Raw genomic sequence first — 20,529 nt, 5'->3', positions numbered from 1 at the left:
CACATTGCACGTTAGAAAAAGACAGTTTAATATGAGACCAGGCAGCTAGGCACAGACCTTCGCTAAACTAAGGCCTACTGCTTAATGAACAAACTCCTAATACATAACTCCAATTTTGATACGTTAATACAAATTAAAAACATTAGTACATAATTAATTCAGCATTAATAACTTTCATTAGTCTTCGTATACATTGGTAGCCACTCCCCGTGGGCACATTTCAAACGTGTGCATTATTTCTACGTTAACACATTTTTTATGCAGCTTCATTACACAATATATTGTAAGCTTTTCATGTTAATATTAATTTTAAAAGACACACTCCAGCAATCCCTCCTCTGATGACTCTTGTCATCACACAAATCTTCCCTACTAAATTTACATACTAAAATTCCCTCATATCAATCTCTTCCCTTCTTGGTTTCCCCTTTGATCTTGCCCTGAATAATTTTTCCCTTTGTTTTTCTTCCCTCCTCCTATTATTTTTCGCCATCTTCAATTTTATTCTTTTACTAATTTTACATGCCACCCATGATCCAAATAAGCAATCTATAACAATCAATATCCCCTGTATTATTTTAGACAATATCCCATGCCAAATGTTACTAATCTAATTTCCCACTGAAGCAAATCCTTTCCCAACCTTTTTCCAAACACCTGGTTCTTTCAAATCCTTCAAGTCCGTACTATCCCTAGTCAAGTTAGTAAGCATACTTCTAATCTCATTACTATTATCTGGTATGTAAGCGCAACAATTACACCCATTGAGCAATCTACAAACTCTGCTATTTTTCACTAAAAGAATGTCTAAATCAAGCCTGTTTTGAAGTGTCATAGCACCCTCCGCAGCAAGTTCAGTATCCATCAGGAGTATAGCCCCTGAAAAGTTTGTCAGCATGTTATCCTCAATAGTAGACAACTTTTGAATCTTTATGGAGTTCATAATAACTCCCACTGAAGAAATTATCGTCCCAAATATGAGTCCTACTACACCAGCAGCAGTCTCTTTCTTATGTCTAGTACGATGTAATTCAGACAATTTTGGTAACCTTTTCAAATCGTCAAGTTGATATATCTTTGGGAAAACTATCCCCAAATAACATGTCCCATACTATCCCTTTGGAAGACGGTAATAAGCATTAAGTCACATATATAATAAATCCCGGGGATTGCTGGATCCTGTCCATTTAACATGAACGTCCATTTACTCTGAAACAAAAACACACGCTTACATTCACTCATTCCCACAAACACATTGTCATAGTATGATTTGGTCTTGGATATGCAAAGCTTTCCTACATGTAGTGCGTCTAAAGCTAACTTCCCTTGTTCTCTAATTGCACTATAACCGTCACTACTAGCAAAGGCCCGTTGCTGTAATCCTTTCTCTAGTTTACCCTTCAATGTCCTTCTTCACTCTTCCGTGTGATCTAAAAAGCTTTTCTCTACAGGTGTAAGCAAACATGTCAAATTATTGTGGTGTGCATAAGATGTACTAATTGTTAATGTCGCCTGAAAGAATCCTTTAACTAACTTTATGCTATAGTACTTAGCTACCCCACTCACATCCTCTATGATAGGCACATTAGAAAACACAAGATCATGATTTGAGTAAAAATATTGAATCTCTTCCTGGTTATAGAATCTTGTTAGTAACAGACTACAACGTATCCCATATGTTAATGACAGTCTATGATAGGTAACCCACTCTAGTACCGAAACAGGAATCTGTGTACACACAAAACAATCTTTTGCATCCATTGTGTCAACATACTCACTCAGCAAGCTATAGAAAACATCAGTGGATAGTTCCCCTTTCGAGTTAGTTCCCTCATGCAAGTATCTTGTATCCAGCTCAAACCTCTCCCAGGCTGTTAGTGCAGTGGTAGTCTCAAGAATTGTAGCATTGTTAGTCCCACTTTTATCCATTAGTGTCATACTCACAACCACAACCCTAATGAATATTTATTACATGAACCTTTTTTGCAAAAGTATTTGGTTCAAGTAAACTTAAAGTGTTGGGATTCAAGCCCACGGCTCCAGAGAGACTGGAGCCTAAATCTAGCCAGTTTAGCCTGCTCAGCCACGCTACCTCACATCTACAAGCTCACAACTATAGTAACTTGGCCAAACACTGTGGACACCCGCTGTGGTGACCTGGCTATGCAGGGTAACGCAGCATTCACCGACAGTTGAACGAGTTACAGGTGAAAAGCAAAGTATAATAACTGTCTGCATATAATATATGTCTTTCCTTATTTATTCTTCTTCCCCATTGTATGTTTGCTCTCTGCTTTAGAAATGCGAGCTGTCATCACTGCAAGGAAACGTATCACACAGCGTTCTACTGTTTACACTCACTGAACTTTCAGCATCACAGTGACCCCTCTCGTCGCCTCTATAGTTAGACTTCAAGACAGCTGGTTTGTTTACCGATACAATTATTGTCACCTTAGGTTGTGGTTTTTTAAAATAAGAAGGCTCGGTCCCACTGTCTGGCTACCCTTATATATATACGTCACCACTTTACATAGTCTCACCTCTCGCTATGTGGATCGTAGGTGCAGAAGGCAGAGAGTGAGACACTGATGCAGACAAAATATGTTTGTGAGTTGAAAAATACTGGCAGCGGTGGGATTCGAACCCACGCCTCCAAAGAGACTGGAGCCTTAATCCAGCACCTTAGACCGCTCGGCCACACTACCCTGTGCAAACCTGTTTCTGTAAGCTTTCTGAAGTGAGATGTTCTGTTGTATAGGGGAGTTGGAGAATAAGGGTGTATAGCCTGTGAAGTGATCCTAGGAAAGTCAACGCCAACAGCAGCAGGCACGTGATACATTCAGTAGGTCAGGATTGGCCCCGGGCCATGGGAAGTGTCAGGGAGCGCCAGTCCTGAGAGTCCGTAGGAAGACAACCCTTACATTGGCGTCCCACACGCGCTGCTTCTCTTTCTTTAAGGATAAGGAATCAAACTATCTACGTCCCTCAACTTACCAACCCTCCGCCTCAGGAAAGATTTTGTGATTCATGAGCAGAACCCGGCTGGCGCTGTTTACAGTAATGCCTAAGCACAGTACTCAACTGAGCGGTGTTTCCAAACTGAGCCGTTGTACTGCCGGAAATACCATGGGATATGTCATTTAACTTTCACATAAAATATGGTTAACCCAGCCCTACCACATACTAAAAACTAAAGACGGAACAAGGAACCGACGAGGATGGGATTCGAACCCACGCATGCAGAGCACAACGGATTATCTGTCCATCGTCTTAACCACTCGGCCACCTCGTCTTCAAAACACTATGTTTCAGGAGTACAAAATATGGTAGCCAAAATGTGTTCTATTAGGTGATAGTTGTCTAAACATAATAAAGAGGATATATTTACAGATTGTTATGGTAACTTGTTGTCTTCAGCTTTGCTCTATACGACCTTGTTGTCCATCCCTACTTCAGCTTGAATTTATATGTTAAATGTAATGTAATCATGAAAATTACATTTTCCAAACGTGTTCTATCCATATGTGATGTACTATCACACTACCCTCAAATGAGCTAAGATTGCTTTAATTCAGTTGTACGTGGATTTAAAGTGCAATATCATACATATATTGTACTGGTATGGCGCTTTCGAGTCTCTAGGTGTCAGTTATTGGTGGTGTGCTTACATGTCAACATTAGGCAGCAAATAGTACACAATTAAGGAAAACTGCCTTCCCATTTAATGTGCATTGTTCTGCAAAAAGTTTTAAGTAGGAGAAAGTAAAACTTAGTTTATAAAACCACCTAAACTGGGAGTATTGCCGCTACAGCTATGACACTTCAGTTTAAAAACGTACGTGAATCAACAAGAAATATTTTTGCGCTAAATAAATTGCTGTCCGACTACTCACGTAATGCATAAAACTGAGGCAGTCGTAATTACAATACATTGAAGTAATATTTTGGTAGTTTTTGTTGACGATGACTCCGCCACAAGCGATCAGATTACTTTTTATTAGTGAAGGCGCGTCAGAGCCTTGATAAGTAAACTTACAAGGAGACACGCCTAGGTCGATGAACCTTTTAGACCAGGTTCGGGGACTTCCCAGTACGAGATGTCTTTTGGCATCACAAATCAATAGATCAATATCACAACAACAATCGCAATAACTAATCAGCATGCTAATCAATAACCTTTAATGAGAGTCAATAAAGTGAACACCCCATGATCTTTCAGTCATGAATAACCACACCAATTTAGTTAAGTGTTAGGATATTTATTTCCCTACTGGTTACAATCTAAAGTCATTTCTGTTAATCTCATCAGCAATTCATCTCATTAGTAACTCTTCAGATTTGCAATTAGAAACGCAATTAATCAATGCATAGAGAATATTCACTCAGTATTAACACATAATTATTAAGAAGCAACTTAGCAAAGTCTCAGTAGTGCATGGTTCAACAAAGCAAGAACTCAATCATTTGTCTATTTGCGTCAGATTTTAGTGAACACCTTAAATAACCTCATATTAGCATCAGCATGTTGGGCTTCATGCAAAACAATTTAGCAAACACAAATTTGGAAAACATCTAACTATGGCCTCTATCAAAGAGCAGTTGGTACCTAGAAAGAAAAGGCAAACAGACAATTACAATTTTCATCAGATAGTTACCCATCCAAAGGATCAGCAAACAGCGTCAGTCTTCGTCCTCGGGACATCAGTCGTTTGCATCATCAGCAAAGAAAGGACAGGGCAAAGTATTAGTATGGCATAGCTAAGGAACAAGAACTTCCCTCATATAGAGGAGAAGTAAGTATCAGGTAAGGAATAAGTAAAGGGTGGTTTAGAGTAACAGGGCGAACAAACGGCAAAGTCTCAAACGAAATGGCCTAAATGGCTCAGTAGAATTGCAAAGAATGGCTTGGAGTGGAATGTCCAATAAATGCCTGATTTCTCCTCGGGTCATGTGGTTAAATCAAAACTGTCTAATTTACTCCTAATTCCTCAATGGATAATCATTGGTGCATCGCCATCTCTGTCCAATAATCTTCACCAGAGTTTTACACAAACCACAGTTCTCATGTCGTTGATTGGCCCATGTTATTGATGTTTTCATCGGTTGGAATGTCAGGTAAGAAAAGTTACATTTTACGCTACAGTCAGTAGTTCCATTGTTTTCTCCTACTCCAGGCAGCCTTGCACCTGTTACAAATTACACTGTTGCATTCAGCAAGAATGTCTCCTTGAGCAAGTAGGGTCCCATGAGAAAGAATTTACTACAGCTACACACATCTCTAGCTTTTGGGAAAGTACAGTTTCATGTCCTTCAGGAAAATAGCACATTGCACGTTAGAAAAAGACAGTTTAATATGAGACCAGGCAGCTAGGCACAGACCTTCGATAAACTAAGGCCTACTGCTTAATGAACAAACTCCTAATACATAACTCCAATTTTGATATGTTAATACAAATTAAAAACATTAGTACATAATTAATTCAGCATTAATAACTTTCATTGGTCTTCGTATACATTGGTAGCCACTCCCCGTGGGCACATTTCAAACGTGTGCATTATTTCTACGTTAACACATTTTTTATGCAGCTTCATTACACAATATATTGTAAGCTTTTCATGTTAATATTAATTTTAAAAGACACACTCCAGCAATCCCTCCTCTGATTACTCTTGTCATCACACAAATCTTCCCTACTAATTTGACATACTAAAATTCCCTCATATCAATCTCTTCCCTTCTTGGTTTCCCCTTTGATCTTGCTCTGAATAATTTTTCCCTTTGTTTTTCTTCCCTCCTCCTATTATTTTTCGCCATCTTCAATTTTATTCTTTTACTAATTTTACATGCCACCCATGATCCAAATAAGCAATCTATAACAATCAATATCCCCTGTATTATTTTAGACAATATCCCATGCCAAATGTTACTAATCCAATTTCCCACTGAAGCAAATCCTTTCCCAACCTTTTTCCAAACACCTGGTTCTTTCAAATCCTTCAAGTCCGTACTATCCCTAGTCAAGTTAGTAAGCATACTTCTAATCTCATTACTATTATCTGGTATGTAAGCGCAACAATTACACCCATTGAGCAATCTACAAACTCTGCCATTTTTCACTAAAAGAATGTCTAAAGCAAGCCTGTTTTGAAGAGTCATAGCCCCCTCCGCAGCAAGTTCAGTATCCATCAGGAGTATAGCCCCTGAAAAGTTTGTCAGCATGTTATCCTCAATAGTAGACAACTTTCGAATCTTTATGGAGTTCATAATAACTCCCACTGAAGAAATTATCGTCTCAAATATGTCTCCTACTACACCAGCAGCAGTCTCTTTCTTATGTCTAGTACGATGTAATTCAGACAATTTTGGTAACCTTTTCAAATCGTCAAGTTGATATATCTTTGGGAAAACTATCCCCAAATAACATGTCCCATACTTTCCCTTTGGAAGACTGTAATAAGCATTAAGTCCACATATATAATAAATCCCGGGGATTGCTGGATCCTGTCCATTTAACATGAACGTCCATTTACTCTGAAACAAAAACACACGCTTACATTCACTCATTCCCACAAACACATTGTCATAGTATGATTTGGTCTTGGATATGCAAAGCTTTCCTACATGTAGTGCGTCTAAAGCTAACTTCCCTTGTTCTCTAATTGCACTATAACCGTCACTACTAGCAAAGGCCCGTTGCTGTAATCCTTTCTCTAGTTTACCCTTCAATGCCCTTCTTCTCTCTTCCGTGTGATCTAAAAAGATTTTCTCTACAGGTGTAAGCAAACAGGTCAAATTATTGTGGTGTGCATAAGATGTACTAATTGTTAATGTCGCCTGAAAGAATCCTTTAACTAACTTTATGCTATAGTACTTAGCTACCCCTCTCACATCCTCTATGATAGGCACATTAGAAAACACAAGATCATGATTTGAGTAAAAATATTGAATCTCTTCCTGGTTATAGAATCTTGTTAGTAACAGACTACAACGTATCCCATATGTTAATGACAGTCTATGATAGGTAACCCCCTCTTGTACCAAAACAGGAATCTGTGTACACACAAAACAATCTTTTGCATCCATTGTGTCAACATACTCACTCAGCAAGCGATAGAAAACATCAGTGGATAGTTCCCCTTTCGAGTTAGTTCCCTCATGCAAGTATCTTGTGTCCAGCTCAAACCTCTCCCAGCCTGTTAGTGCAGTGGTAGTCTCAGGAATTGTAGCATTGTTAGTCCCACTTTTATCCATTAGTGTCATACTCACAACCACGACCCTAATGAATATTTATTACATAAACCTTTTTTGCAAAAGTATTTGGTTCAAGTAAACTTAAAGTGTTGGGATTCAAGGCCACAGCTCCAGAGAGACTGGAGCCTAAATCTAGCCAGTTTAGCCTGCTCAGCCACGCTACCTCACATCTACAAGCTCACAACTATAGTAACTTGGACAAACACTGTGGACACCCGCTGTGGTGACCTGGCTATGCAGGTTAACGCAGCATTCACCGACAGTTGAGCGAGTTACAGGTGAAAAGCAAAGTATAATAACAGTCTGCATATAATATATGTCTTTCCTTATTTATTCTTCTTCCCCATTGTATGTTTGCTCTCTGCTTTAGAAACGCGAGCTGTCATCACTGCAAGGAAACGTATCACACAGCGTTCTACTGTTTACACTCACTGAACTTTCAGCATCACAGTGACCACTCTCGTCGCCTCTATAGTTAGACTTCAAGACAGCTGGTTTGTTTACCGATACAATTCTTGTCACCTTAGGTTGTGGTTTTTTAAAATATGAAGGCTCGGTCCCACTGTCTGGCTCCCCTTATATATATATGTCACCACTTTACATAGTCTCACCTCTCGCAATGTGGATCGTAGGTGCAGAAGGCAGAGAGTGAGACACTGATGCAGACAAAATACGTTTGTGAGTTGAAAAATACTGGCAGCGGTGGATTCGAACCCACGCCTCCAAAAAGACTAGAGCCTTAATCCAGCGCCTTAGACTGCTCGGCCACAATACCCTGTGCAAACCTGTTTCTGTAAGCTTTCTGAAGTGAGATGTTCTGTTGTATAGGGGAGTTGGAGAATAAGGGTGTATGGCCTGTGAAGTGATCCTAGGAAAGTCAACGCAAACAGCAGCAGGCACGTGATACATTCAGTAGGTCAGGATTGGCCCCGGGCCATGGGAGGTGTCAGGGAGCGCCAGTCCTGAGAGTCGGTAGGAAGACAACCCTTACATTGGCGTCCCGCATGCGCTGCTTCTCTTTCTTTAAGGATAAGGAATCAAACTATCTACGTCCCTCAACTTACCAACCCTCCGCCTCAGGAAAGATTGTGTGATTCATGAGCAGAACCCGGCTGGCGCTGTTTACAGTAATGCCTAAGCACAGTACTCAACTGAGCGGTGTTTCCAAACTGAGCCGTTGTACTGCCGGAAATACCATGGGATATGTCATTTAACTTTCACATAAAATAGGGTTAACCCAGCCCTACCACATACTAAAAACTAAAGACGGAACAATAAACCGACGAGGATGGGATTCGAACCCACGCATGCAGAGCACAATGGATTAGCAGTACATCGTCTTAACCACTCGGCCACCTCGTCTTCGAAACACTATGTTTCAGGAGTACAAAATATGGTAGCCAAAATGTGTTCTATTAGGTGATAGTTGTCTAAACATAATAAAGAAGATATATTTACAGATTGTTTTGGTAACTTGTTGTCTTCAGCTTTGCTCTATACGACCTAGTTGTCCATCCCTACTTCAGCTTGAATTTATATGTTAAATGTAATGTAATCATGAAAATTACATTTTCCAAACGTGTTCTATCCATATGTGATGTACTATCACACTACCCTCAAATGAGCTAAGATTGCTTTAATTCAGTTGTACGTGGATTTAAAGTGCAATATCATACAAATATTGTACTGGTATGGCGCTTTCGAGTCTGTAGGTGTCAGTTATTGGTGGTGTGCTTACATGTCAACATTAGGCAGCAAATAGTACACAATTAAGGAAAACTGCCTTCCCATTTAATGTGCATTGTTCTGCAAAAAGTTTTAAGTAGGAGAAAGTAAAACTTAGTTTATAAAACCACCTAAACTGGGAGTATTGCCGCTACAGCTATGACACTTCAGTTTAAAAACGTACGTGAATCCACAAGAAATATTTTTGCGCTAAATAAATTGCTGTCCGACTCCTCACGTAATACATAAAACTGAGGCAGTCGTAATCACAATACATTGAAGTAATATTTTGGTAGTTTTTGTTGACGATGACTCCGCAGCAAGTGATCAGATTACTTTTTATTAGTGAAGGCGCGTCAGAGCCTTGATAAGTAAACTTACAAGGAGACACGCCTAGGTCGATGAACCTTTTAGACCAGGTTCGGGGACTTCCCAGTATGAGATGTCTTTTGGCATCACAAATCAATAGATCAATATCTCAACAACAATCGCAATAACTAATCAGCATGCTAATCAATAACCTTTAATGAGAGTCAATAAAGTGAACACCCCATGATCTTTCAGTCATGAATAACCACACCAATTTAGTTAAGTGTTAGGATATTTATTTCCCTACTGGTTACAATCTAAAGTCATTTCTGTTAATCTCATCAGCAATTCATCTCATTAGTAACTCTTCAGATTTGCAATTAGAAACGCAATTAATCAATGCATAGAGAATATTCACTCAGTATTAACACATAATTATTAAGAAGCAACTTAGCAAAGTCTCAGTAGTGCATGGTTCAACAAAGCAAGAACTCAATCATTTGTCTATTTGCGTCAGATTTTAGTGAACACCTTAAATAACCTCATATTAGCATCAGCATGTTGGGCTTCATGCAAAACAATTTAGCAAACACAAATTTGGAAAACATCTAACTATGGCCTCTATCAAAGAGCAGTTGGTACCTAGAAAGAAAAGGCAAAAAGACAATTACAATTTTCATCAGATAGTTACCCATCCAAAGGATCAGCAAACAGCGTCAGTCTTCGTCCTCTGGACATCAGTCGTTTGCATCATCAGCAAAGAAAGGACAGGGCAAAGTACCAGTATGGCATAGCTAAGGAACAAGAACTTCCCTCATATAGAGGAGAAGTAAGTATCAGGTAAGGAATAAGTAAAGGGTGGTTTAGAGTAACAGGGCGAACAAACGGCAAAGTCTCAAACGAAATGGCCTAAATGGCTCAGTAGAATGGCAAAGAATGGCTTGGAGTGGAATGTCCAATTAATGCCTGATTTCTCCTCGGGTCATGTGGTTAAATCAAAACTGTCTAATTTACTCCTAATTCCTCAATGGATAATCATTGGTGCATCGCCATCTCTGTCCAATAATCTTCACCAGAGTTTTATACAAACCACAGTTCTCATGTCGTTGATTGGCCCATGTTATTGACGTTTTCATCGGTTGGAATGTCAGGTGAGAAAAGTTACATTTTACGCTACAGTCAGTAGTTCCATTGTTTTCTCCTACTCCAGGCAGCCTTGCACCTGTTACAAATTACACTGTTGCATTTAGCAAGAATGTCTCCTTGAGCAAGTAGGGTCCCATGAGAAAGAATTTACTACAGCTACACACATCTCTAGCTTTTGGGAAAGTACAGTTTCATGTCCTTCAGGAAAATAGCACATTGCACGTTAGAAAAAGACAGTTTAATATGAGACCAGGCAGCTAGGCACAGACCTTAAATAAACTAAGGCCTACTGATTAATGAACAAACTCCTAATACATAACTCCAATTTTGATATGTTAATACAAATTAAAAACATTAGTACATAATTAATTCAGCATTAATAACTTTCATTAGTCTTCGTATACATTGGTAGCCACTCCCCGTGGGCACATTTCAAACTTGTGCATTATTTCTACGTTAACACATTTTTTATGCAGCTTCATTACACAATATATTGTAAGCTTTTCATGTTAATATTAATTATAAAAGACACACTCCAGCAATCCCTCCTCTGATTACTCTTGTCATCACACAAATCTTCCCTACTAATTTTACATACTAAAATTCCCTCATATCAATCTCTTCCCTTCTTGGTTTCCCCTTTGATCTTGCCCTGAATAATTTTTCCCTTTGTTTTTCTTCCCTCCTCCTATTATTTTTCGCCATCTTCAATTTTATTCTTTTACTAATTTTACATGCCACCCATGATCCAAATAAGCAATCTATAACAATCAATATCCCCTGTATTATTTTAGACAATATCCCATGCCAAATGTTACTAATCCAATTTCCCACTGAAGCAAATCCTTTCCCAACCTTTTTCCAAACACCTGGTTCTTTCAAATCCTTCAAGTCCGTACTATCCCTAGTCAAGTTAGTAAGCATACTTCTAATCTCATTACTATTATCTGGTATGTAAGCGCAACAATTACACCCATTGAGCAATCTACAAACTCTGCCATTTTTCACTAAAAGAATGTCTAAAGCAAGCCTGTTTTGAAGAGTCATAGCCCCCTCCGCAGCAAGTTCAGTATCCATCAGGAGTATAGCCCCTGAAAAGTTTGTCAGCATGTTATCCTCAATAGTAGACAACTTTCGAATCTTTATGGAGCTCATAATAACTCCCACTGAAGAAATTATCGTCCCAAATATGTCTCCTACTACACCAGCAGCAGTCTCTTTCTTATGTCTAGTACGATGTAATTCAGACAATTTTGGTAACCTTTTGAAATTGTCAAGTTGATATATCTTTGGGAAAACTATCCCCAAATAACATGTCCCATACTATCCCTTTGGAAGACGGTAATAAGCATTAAGTCCACATATATAATGAATCCCGGGGATTGCTGGATCCTGTCCATTTAGCATGAACGTCCATTTACTCTGAAACAAAAACACACGCTTACATTCACTCATTCCCACAAACATATTGTCATAGTATGATTTGGTCTTGGATATGCAAAGCTTTCCTACATGTAGTGCGTCTAAAGCTAACTTCCCTTGTTCTCTAATTGCACTATAACCGTCACTACTAGCAAAGGCCCGTTGCTTTAATCCTTTCTCTAGTTTACCCTTCAATGCCCTTCTTCTCTCTTCCGTGTGATCTAAAAAGCTTTTCTCTACAGGTGTAAGCAAACATGTCAAATTATTGTGGTGTGCATAAGATGTACTAATTGTTAATGTTGCCTGAAAGAATCCTTTAACTAACTTTATCCTATAGTACTTAGCTACCCCACTCACATCCTCTATGATAGGCACATTAGAAAACACAAGATCATGATTTGAGTAAAAATATTGAATCTCTTTCTGGTTATAGAATCTTGTTAGTAACAGACTACAACGTATCCCATATGTTAATGAAAGTCTATGATAGGTAACCCCCTCTTGTACCGAAACAGGAATCTGTATACACACAAAACAATCTTTTGCATCCATTGTGTCAACATACTCACTCAGCAAGCGATAGAAAACATCAGTGGATAGTTCCCCTTTCGAGTTAGTTCCCTCATGCAGGTATCTTGTGTATCCAGCTCAAACCTCTCCCAGGCTGTTAGTGCAGTGGTAGTCTCAGGAATTGTAGCATTGTTAGTCCCACTTTTATCCATTAGTGTCATACTCACAACCACGACCCTAATGAATATTTATTACATGAACCTTTTTTGCAAAAGTATTTGGTTCAAGTAAACTTAACGTGTTGGGATTCAAGCCCACGGCTCCAGAGAGACTGGAGCCTAAATCTAGCCAGTTTAGCCTGCTCAGCCACGCTACCTCACTTCTACAAGCTCACAACTATAGTAACTTGGCCAAACACTGTGGACACCCGCTGTGGTGACTTTGCTATGCGGGGTAATGCAGCATTCACCGACAGTTGAGCGAGTTACAGGTGAAAAGCAAAGTATAATAACTGTCTTCATATAATATATGTCTTTCCTTATTTATTCTTCTTCCCCATTGTATGTTTGCTCTCTGCTTTAGAAACGCGAGCTGTCATCACTGCAAGGAAACGTATCACACAGCGTTCTACTGTTTACACTCACTGAACTTTCAGCATCACAGTGACCCCTCTCGTCGCCGCTATAGTTAGACTTCAACACAGCTGGTTTGTTTACCGATACAATTCTTGTCACCTTAGGTTGTGGTTTTTTAAAATAAGAAGGCTCGGTCCCACTCTCTGGCTACCCTTATATATATACGTCACCACTTTACATAGTCTCACCTCTCGCTATGTGGATCGTAGGTGCTAAGGCAGAGAGTGAGACAGTGATACAGACAAAATACGTTTGTGAGTTGAAAAATACTAGCAGCGGTGGGATTCGAACCCACGTCTCCAAAGAGACTGGAGCCTTAATCCAGTACCTTAGACCGCTCGGCCACACTACCCTGTGCAAACCTGTTTCTGTAAGCTTTCTAAAGTGAGATGTTCTGTTGTATAGGGGAGTTGGAGAATAAGGGTGTATAGCCTGTGAAGTGATCCTAGGAAAGTCAACGCCAACAGCAGCAGGCACGTGATACATTCAGTAGGTCAGGATTGGCCCCGGGCCATGGGAGGTGTCAGGGAGCGCCAGTCCTGAGAGTCCGTAGGAAGACAACCCTTACATTGGCGTCCCGCACGCGCTGCTTCTCTTTCTTTAAGGATAAGGAATCAAACTACCTACGTCCCTCAACTTACTAACCCTCCGCCTCAGTAAAGATTTTGTGATTCATGAGCAGAACCCGGCTGGCGCTGTTTACAGTAATGCCTAAGCACAGTACTCAACTGAGCGGTGTTTCCAAACTGAGCCGTTGTACTGCCGGAAATACCATGGGATATGTCATTTAACTTTCACATAAAATAGGTTTAACCCAGCCCTACCACATACTAAAAACTAAAGACGGAACAATAAACCGACGAGGATGGGATTCGAACCCACGCGTGCAGAGCACAATGGATTAGCAGTCCATCACCTTAACCACTCAGCCACAGATTGTTATGGTAACTTGTTGTCTTCAGCTTTGCTCTATACGACCTTGTTGTCCATCCCTACTTCAGCTTGAATTTATATGTTAAATGTAATGTAATCATGAAAATTACACTTTCCAAACGTGTTCTATCCATATGTGATGTACTATCACACTACCCTCAAATGAGCTAAGATTGCTTTAATTCAGTTGTACGTGGATTTAAAGTGCAATATCATACAAATATTGTACGGTATGGCGCTTTCGAGTCTCTAGGTGTCAGTTATTGGTGGTGTGCTTACATGTCAACATTAGGCAGCAAATAGTACACAATTAAGGAAAACTGCTTTCCCATTTAATGTGCATTGTTCTGCAAAATGTTTTAAGTAGGGGAAAGTAAAACTTAGTTTATAAAACCACCTAAACTGGGAGTATTGCCGCTACAGCTATGACACTTCAGTTTAAAAACGTACGTGCATCAACAAGAAATATTTTTGCGCCAAATAAATTGCTGTCCGACTACTCACGTAATGCATAAAACTGAGGCAGTCGTAATTACAATACATTGAAGTAATATTTTGGTAGTTTTTGTTGACGATGACTCCGCAGCAAGCGATCAGATTACTTTTTATTAGTGAAGGCGCGTCAGAGCCTTGATAAGTAAACTTACAAGGAGACACGCCTAGGTCGATGAACCTTTTAGACCAGGTTCGGGGACTTCCCAGTACGAGATGTCTTTTGGCATCACAAATCAATAGATCAATATCTCAACAACAATCGCAATAACTAATCAGCATGCTAATCAATAACCTTTAATGAGAGTCAATAAAGTGAACACACCATGATCTTTCAGTCATGAATAACCACACCAATTTAGATAAGTGTTAGGATATTTATTTCCCTACTGGTTACAATCTAAAGTCATTTCTGTTAATCTCATCAGCAATTCATCGCATTAGTAACTCTTCAGATTTGCAATTAGAAACGCAATTAATCAATGCATAGAGAATATTCACTCAGTATTAACACATAATTATTAAGAAGCAACTTAGCAAAGTCTCAGTAGTGCATGGTTCAACAAAGCAAGAACTCAGTCATTTGTCTATTTGCGTCAGATTTTAGTGAACACCTTAAATAACCTCGTATTAGCATCAGCATGTTGGGCTTCATGCAAAACAATTTAGCAAACACAAATTTGGAAAACATCTAACTATGGCCTCTATCAAAGAGCGTTGGTACCTAGAAAGAAAAGGCAAACAGACAATTACAATTTTCATCAGATAGTTACCCATCCAACGGATCAGCAAACATCGTCATTCTTCGTCCTCGGGACATCAGTCGTTTGCATCATCAGCAAAGAAAGGACAGGGCAAAGTATCAGTCTGGCATGGCTAAGGAACAAGAACTTCCCTCATATAGAGGAGAAGTAAGTATCAGGTAAGGAATAAGTAAAGGGTGGTTTAGAGTAACAGGGCGAACAAACGGCAAAGTCTCAAACGAAATGGCCTAAATGGCTCAGTAGAATGGCAAAGAATGGCTTGGAGTGGAATGTCCAATAAATGCCTGATTTCTCCTCGGGTCATGTGGTTAAATCAAAACTGTCTAATTTACTCCTAATTCCTCAATGGATAATCATTGGTGCATCGCCATCTCTGTCCAATAATCTTCACCAGAGTTTTACACAAACCACAGTTCTCATGTCGTTGATTGGCCGATGTTATTGACGTTTTCATCGGTTGGAATGTCAGGTAAAAAAAGTTACATTTTACGCTACAGTCAGTAGTTCCATTGTTTTCTCCTACTCCAGGCAGCCTTGCACCTGTTACAAATTACACTGTTGCATTCAGCAAGAATGTCTCCTTGAGCAAGTAGGGTCCCATGAAAAAGAATTTACTACAGCTACACACATCTCTAGCTTTTGGGAAAGTACAGTTTCATGTCCTTCAGGAAAATAGCACATTGCACGTTAGAAAAAGACAGTTTAATATGAGACCAGGCAGCTAGGCACAGACCTTCGATAAACTAAGGCCTACTGCTTAATGAACAAACTCCTAATACATAACTCCAATTTTGATATGTTAATACAAATAAAAAAAATTAGTACATAATTAATTCAGCATTAATAACTTTCATTAGTCTTCGTATACACTGGTAGCCACTCCCCGTGGGCACATTTCAAACGTGTGCATTATTTCTACGTTAACACATTTTTTATGCAGCTTCATTACACAATATATTGTAAGCTTTTCATGTTAATATTAATTTTAAAAGACACACTCCAGCAATCCCTCCTCTGATGACTCTTGTCATCACACAAATCTTCCCTACTAATTTTACATACTAAAATTCCCTCATATCAATCTCTTCCCTTCTTGGTTTCCCCTTTGATCTTGCCCTGAATAATTTTTCCCTTTGTTTTTCTTCCCTCCTCCTATTATTTTTCGCCATCTTCAATTTTATTCTTTTACTAATTTTACATGCCACCCATGATCCAAATAAGCAATCTATAACAATCAATATCCCCTGTATTATTTTAGACAATATCCCATGCCAAATGTTACTAATCCAATTTCCCACTGAAGCAAATCCTTTCCCAACCTTTTTCCAAACACCTGGTTCTTTCAAATCCTTCAAGTCCGTACTATCCCTAGTCAAGTTAGTAAGCATACTTCTAATCTCATTACTATTATCTGGTATGTAAGCGCAACAATTACACCCATTGAGCAATCTACAAACTCTGCCATTTTTCACTAAAAGAATGTCTAAAGCAAGCCTGTTTTGAAGAGTCATAGCCCCCTCTGCAGCATGTTCAGTATCCATCAGGAGTATAGCCCCTGAAAAGTTTGTCAGCATGTTATCCTCAATAGTAGACAACTTTTGAATCTTTATGGAGTTCATAATAACTCCCACTGAAGAAATTATCGTCCCAAATATGTCTCCTACTACACCAGCAGCAGTCTCTTTCTTAAGTCTAGTACGATGTAATTCAGACAATTTTGGTAACCTTTTCAAATCGTCAAGTTGATATATCTTTGGGAAAACTATCCCCAAATAACATGTCCCATACTATCCCTTTGGAAGACGGTAATAAGCATTAGGTCCACATATATAATAAATCCCGGGGATTGCTGGATCCTGTCTATTTAACATGAATGTCCATTTACTCTGAAACAAAAACACACGCTTACATTCACTCATTCCCACAAACACATTGTCATAGTATGATTTGGTCTTGGATATGCAAAGCTTTCCTACATGTAGTGCGTCTAAAGCTAACTTCCCTTGTTCTCTAATTGCACTATAACCGTCACTACTAGCAAAGGCCCGTTGCTGTAATCCTTTCTCTAGTTTACCCTTCAATGCCCTTCTTCTCTCTTCCGTGTGATCTAAAAAGCTTTTCTCTACAGGTGTAAGCAAACATGTCAAATTATTGTGGTGTGCATAAGATGTACTAATTGTTAATGTTGCCTGAAAGAATCCTTTAACTAACTTTATGCTATAGTACTTAGCTACCCCACTCACATCCTCTATGATAGGCACATTAGAAAACACAAGATCATGATTTGAGTAAAAATATTGAATCTCTTCCTGGTTATAGAATCTTGTTAGTAACAGACTACAACGTATCCCATATGTTAATGACAGTCTATGATAGGTAACCCCCTCTTGTACAGAAACAGGAATCTGTGTACACACAAAACAATCTTTTGCATCCATTGTGTCAACATACTCACTCAGCAAGCGATAGAATACATCAGTGGATAGCTCCCCTTTCGAGTTAGTTCCCTCATGCAAGTATCTTGTATCCAGCTCAAACCTCTCCCAGGCTGTTAGTGCAGTGGTAGTCTCAGGAATTGTAGCATTGTTAGTCCCACTTTTATCCATTAGTGTCATACTCACAACCACGACCCTAATGAATATTTATTACATGAACCTTTTTTGCAAAAGTATTTGGTTCAAGTAAACTTAAAGTGTTGGGATTCAAGCCCACGGCTCCAGAGAGACTGGAGCCTAAATCTAGCCAGTTTAGCCTGCTCAGCCACGCTACCTCACATCTACAAGCTCACAACTATAGTAACTTGGCCAAACACTGTGGACACCCGCTGTGGTGACCTGGCTATGCGGGGTAACGCAGCATTCACCGACAGTTGAGCGAGTTACAGGTGAAAAGCAAAGTATAATAACTGTCTTCATATAATATATGTCTTTCCTTATTTATTCTTCTTCCCCATTGTATGTTTGCTCTCTGCTTTAGAAACGCGAGCTGTCATCACTACAAGGAAACGTATCACACAGCGTTCTACTGTTTACACTCACTGAACTTTCAGCATCACAGTGACCCCTCTCGTCGCCTCTATAGTTAGACTTCAAGACAGCTGGTTTGTTTACCGATACAATTCTTGTCACCTTAGGTTGTGGTTTTTTAAAATAAGAAGGCTCGGTCCCACTGTCTGGCTACCCTTATATATATACGTCACCACTTTACATAGTCTTACCTCTCGCTATGTGGATCGTAGGTGCAGAAGGCAGAGAGTGAGACACTGATGCAGACAAAATACGTTTGTGAGTTGAAAAAAGCTGGCAGCAGTGGGATTCGAACCCACGCCTCCAAAGAGACCGGAGCCTTAATCCAGCGCCTTAGACCGCTCGGCCACACTACCCTGTGCAAACCTGTTTCTGTAAGCTTTCTGAAGTGAGATGTTCTGTTGTATAGGGGACTTGGAGAATAAGGGTGTATAGCCTGTGAAGTGATCCTAGGAAAGTCAACGCCAACAGCAGCAGGCACGTGATACATTCAGTAGGTCAGGATTGGCCCCGGGCCATGGGAGGTGTCAGGGAGCGTCATTCCTGAGAGTCCGTAGGAAGACAACCCTTACATTGGCGTCCCGCACGCGCTGCTTCTCTTTCTTTAAGGATAAGGAATCAAATTATCTACGTCCCTCAACTTACCAACCCTCCGCCTCAGGAAAGATTTTGTGATTCATGAGTAGAACCCGGCTGGCGCTGTTTACAGTAATGCCTAAGCACAGTACTCAACTGAGTGGTGTTTCCAAACTGAGCCGTTGTACTGCCGGAAATACCATGGGATATGTCATTTAACTTTCACATAAAATAGGGTTAACCCAGCCCTACCACATACTAAAGACGGAACAATAAACCGACGAGGATGAGATTCGAACCCACGCGTGCAGAGCACAACGGATTAGCAGTCCATCGCCTTAACCACTCGGCCACCTCGTCCTCGAAACACCCTGTTTCAGGAGTACAAAATATGGTAGCCAAAATGTGTTCTATTAGGTGATAGTTGTCTAAACATAATAAAGAGCATATATTTACAGATTGTTATGGGAACTTGCTGTCTTCAGCTTTGCTCTATACGACCTTGTTGTCCATCCCTACTTCAGCTTGAATTTATATGTTAAATGTAATGTAATCATGAAAATTACACTTTCCAAACGTGTTCTAGCCATATGTGATGTACTATCACACTACCCTCAAATGAGCTAAGATTGCTTTAATTCAGTTGTACGTGGATTTAAAGTGCAATATCATACAAATATTGTACTGGTATGGCGCTTTCGAGTCTCTAGGTGTCAGTTATTGGTGGTGTGCTTACATGTCAACATTAGGCAGCAAATAGTACACAATTAAGGAAAACTGCCTTCCCATTTAATGTGCATTGTTCTGCAAAAAGTTTTAAGTAGGAGAAAGTAAAACTTAGTTTATAAAACCACCTAAACTGGGAGTATTGCCGCTACAGCTATGACACTTCAGTTTAAAAACGTACGTGCATCAACAAGAAATATTTTTGCGCTAAATAAATTGCTGTCCGACTACTCACGTAATGCATAAAACTGAGGCAGTCGTAATTACAATACATTGAAGTAATATTTTGGTAGTTTTTGTTGACGATGACTCCGCAGCAAGCAATCAGATTACTTTTTATTAGTGAAGGCGCGTCAGAGCCTTGATAAGTAAACTTACAAGGAGACACGCCTAGGTCCATGAACCTTTTAGACCAGGTTCGGGGACTTCCCAGTACGAGATGTCTTTTGGCATCACAAATCAATAGATCAATATCTCAACAACAATCGCAATAACTAATCAGCATGCTAATCAATAACCTTTAATGAGAGTCAATAAAGTGAACACACCATGATCTTTCAGTCATGAATAACCACACCAATTTAGTTAAGTGTTAGGATATTTATTTCCCTACTGGTTACAATCTAAAGTCATTTCTGTTAATTTCATCAGCAATTCATCTCGTTAGTAACTCTTCAGATTTGCAATTAGAAACGCAATTAATCAATGCATAGAGAATATTCACTCAGTATTAACACATAATTATTAAGAAGCAACTTAGCAAAGTCTCAGTAGTGCATGGTTCAACAAAGCAAGAACTCAGTCATTTGTCTATTTGCGTCAGATTTTAGTGAACACCTTAAATAACCTCGTATTAGCATCAGCATGTTGGGCTTCATGCAAAACAATTTAGCAAACACAAATTTGGAAAACATCTAACTATTGCCTCTATCAAAGAGCGTTGGTACCTAGAAAGAAAAGGCAAACAGAAAATTACAATTTTCATCAGATAGTTACCCATCCAACGGATCAGC

The 20,529-nt window shown here is 39.4% G+C and overlaps 6 non-coding genes across 6 annotated transcripts; all 6 read right to left on the bottom strand.

The window, feature by feature from the left end:
• Positions 1-2,623: 2,623 nt before the first annotated feature.
• On the bottom strand, positions 2,624-2,705 carry TRNAL-AAG (transfer RNA leucine (anticodon AAG)). The gene has a single exon. It is a non-coding gene; the product is annotated as a tRNA-Leu (tRNA).
• Positions 2,706-3,210: 505 nt separating this feature from the next.
• TRNAI-GAU (transfer RNA isoleucine (anticodon GAU)) lies at positions 3,211-3,292 on the bottom strand. The gene has a single exon. It is a non-coding gene; the product is annotated as a tRNA-Ile (tRNA).
• Positions 3,293-8,532: 5,240 nt separating this feature from the next.
• On the bottom strand, positions 8,533-8,614 carry TRNAS-GCU (transfer RNA serine (anticodon GCU)). The gene has a single exon. It is a non-coding gene; the product is annotated as a tRNA-Ser (tRNA).
• A 4,655-nt stretch (positions 8,615-13,269) lies between these two features.
• Positions 13,270-13,351, bottom strand: TRNAL-AAG (transfer RNA leucine (anticodon AAG)). Its single transcript has one exon. It is a non-coding gene; the product is annotated as a tRNA-Leu (tRNA).
• Positions 13,352-18,488: 5,137 nt separating this feature from the next.
• TRNAL-AAG (transfer RNA leucine (anticodon AAG)) lies at positions 18,489-18,570 on the bottom strand. The gene has a single exon. It is a non-coding gene; the product is annotated as a tRNA-Leu (tRNA).
• A 498-nt stretch (positions 18,571-19,068) lies between these two features.
• TRNAS-GCU (transfer RNA serine (anticodon GCU)) lies at positions 19,069-19,150 on the bottom strand. The gene has a single exon. It is a non-coding gene; the product is annotated as a tRNA-Ser (tRNA).
• Between the last annotated feature and the right edge of the window lie 1,379 nt (positions 19,151-20,529).

The sequence above is a fragment of the Pleurodeles waltl genome, chromosome 12 (assembly GCF_031143425.1).
Source record: "Pleurodeles waltl isolate 20211129_DDA chromosome 12, aPleWal1.hap1.20221129, whole genome shotgun sequence".
In the NCBI taxonomy this organism is placed as follows: domain Eukaryota; kingdom Metazoa; phylum Chordata; class Amphibia; order Caudata; family Salamandridae; genus Pleurodeles; species Pleurodeles waltl.
This window is presented reverse-complemented; position numbering and strand designations above follow the sequence as displayed.